The sequence below is a fragment of the Bison bison genome, unplaced genomic scaffold (assembly GCF_000754665.1).
Source record: "Bison bison bison isolate TAMUID 2011002044 unplaced genomic scaffold, Bison_UMD1.0 scf7180017864184, whole genome shotgun sequence".
In the NCBI taxonomy this organism is placed as follows: Eukaryota; Metazoa; Chordata; class Mammalia; order Artiodactyla; family Bovidae; genus Bison; species Bison bison.
This window is the reverse complement of record NW_011494756.1, coordinates 2,051,500-2,053,694: the sequence shown is the minus strand read 5'-3', so window position 1 is coordinate 2,053,694 and position 2,195 is coordinate 2,051,500. Positions and strand designations below refer to the sequence as shown.

The 2,195-nt window shown below is 45.9% G+C and overlaps 1 protein-coding gene across 2 annotated transcripts in view; it reads right to left on the bottom strand.

Annotated features, from left to right (window-relative positions):
• Positions 1–2,195, bottom strand: part of LOC104991248 (cytochrome P450 2D14) — a 22,135-nt gene that overhangs the window by 16,559 nt on the left and 3,381 nt on the right. The gene's annotated exons all lie outside the window — the stretch shown is intronic.

Here is a 2,195-nt window from a genome sequence, read left to right as displayed (position 1 = left end):
CTGAGCGCCGAAGAATTGATGCTTTTGAACTGTGGTGTTGGAGAAGACTCTTGAGAGTCTCTTGGACTGCAAGGCGATCCAACCAGTCCATTCTGAAGGAGATCAGCCCTGGGATTTCTTTGGAGGAATGATGCTAAAGCTGAAACTCCAGTACTTTGGCCACCTCGTGCGAAGAGTTGACTCATTGGAAAAGACTCTGATGCTGGGAGGGATTGGGGGCAGGAGGAAAAGGGGACGACAGAGGATGAGATGGCTGGATGGCATCACTGACTCGATGGACATAAGTTTGAGTGAATTCCGGGAGATGGTGATGGACAGGGAGGCCTGGCGTGCTGCGATTCATGGGGTTGCAAAGAGTTGGACACGACTGAGCGACTGAACTGAACTGAATTGAAGTTTGTACAAGAACGGGTGCCATTCTCCCTTGGGGAAAAGATTCATGAGTTTACGCTTGGTGACCAAGTATGGGTCAAAGGTTGGAAATGTGATTTGCTAGTCCCTTGATGAACGGGCCTTTATGTTATTCTAACTACCCTGACTGCAGTTAAAGTTGCAGGTATTGTCCCTTGGATCCATCATTTGAGGGTGAAGAGAACATACCACGCAGACCCAAAAAACGCTGAGTGGACTGCACAGAGGGACCCTGCTGACCCTCGAGAGACTAAGACCATCCTTAAGAAGAAGGAAAAGAAGATCCCGGACGAGCCCCTTCAAGATGAAGCCGCACAATCAACTCCTGCTGCTTGGCCTCATCAACGTGATTTTGAATTTAACTTCCGTTCAACTCAGGACAATGTTTTCATCTCATGGGCACGTTCCGTGCAGACTTCCACGACACTTCCAGCTGCTGGGTGTGCGGGGCTACGCCTCTGTCGGTGATGGATGGACTTCCTTGGTGGGTGTCACCAGTCTGCCAAGGAGATTTCAAACCCCTGCTCTTCTCTGGGATGACAAAGAGGCTTTCCTCTCTCTTGTCAATCATAACCGCTCCTTGCTCTCTTGGTGTAAGACCTGCAGTCAATGGACTCGGGTCATGGGGCTACATTTGATATAAATGCCCGTGTAACAAAAGCCTAACCTACAACAAGCCCCGGTAAATCTACCTTATTTACATGCTAGGTGGACAAGATCTGCGTTTCAATGGTATGAGTATATTGCTGCCTTATTCATACCCTCTACAGGGACAACAGATATTATGATTAAAGAAGAGGCCTTGACTAATTTCACAAAACAGGCCCTTCTAAAAGGAACAAAAGCCATCCAAGCCTTAAATGAGAACAAATCCAAATGAGAAAAGCGGTAATTCATAATAGAATGGCTTTGGACATACAGCTGCTCAAGGAGGGACCTGTGCTGTAATTAAGGCTGAATGTTGTGCATACATTCCTGACTTATCTGGCAACGTATCGAATGCTTTAGATGACATGAAACACCAGGTAAAAGCAATGTCAAGTGAAAACATTCCTTTCTGGACTTCGGTCCTACCTTGGGTAAAGGGCGATTGGTGGAAAACTATATTAACCACTGTTAAAGTTGCCTTGATAGTTCTGCTTTGTGGACCCTGAATTTTACAATGTATTATGCACTTTGTAACCCAAAGGTTGATGTCATTCTCCCAAATTGGCGGTCGGAGAGCCAGGGTGCAATATATCCCTATGAATGATGCTCATAATATGAGTTAAGAGCATCAAGATGGGGGAATGAAGGAAGAAACAGACAGAGCTGGACTCCATCTTAGGCCAGGCTGCGAACAATAGGCTACAGGCATGGTCACCCTCCCAATGGACTCTGAACTTTGTGCCCTGTGTCTATAGAAATGGCAATCCAGTGGAAAACCAGACCCCCCTGGATAAAAGAGCCTCAGGACTTGTACTTGGACTCTCCATTGCCTAAAAGAATATGCTAATTATCTCTGTAACAGAACAAAGTTGTAAATTCCATTATGTTTATCAGGATCTGACCACAGTCCTATTGATAAATGCCCACTGTTTATCTAGTCTTGTGATACATGAATCATGGGCTAACTTTGATCGTATCTCACTTTTACCTTGACCAGACAAGTTTCAAGGAATTTGGGGAGGTGGGTTTGAGTAAGTACTCTTAGGGTATATAAGGTTTTCACAAAAACTGGTCGGGGTCCTTGGCTAAGAGGAGACTCTGCCTTGGGCCCGCCAGTGTAATAAACTGCACTCCAC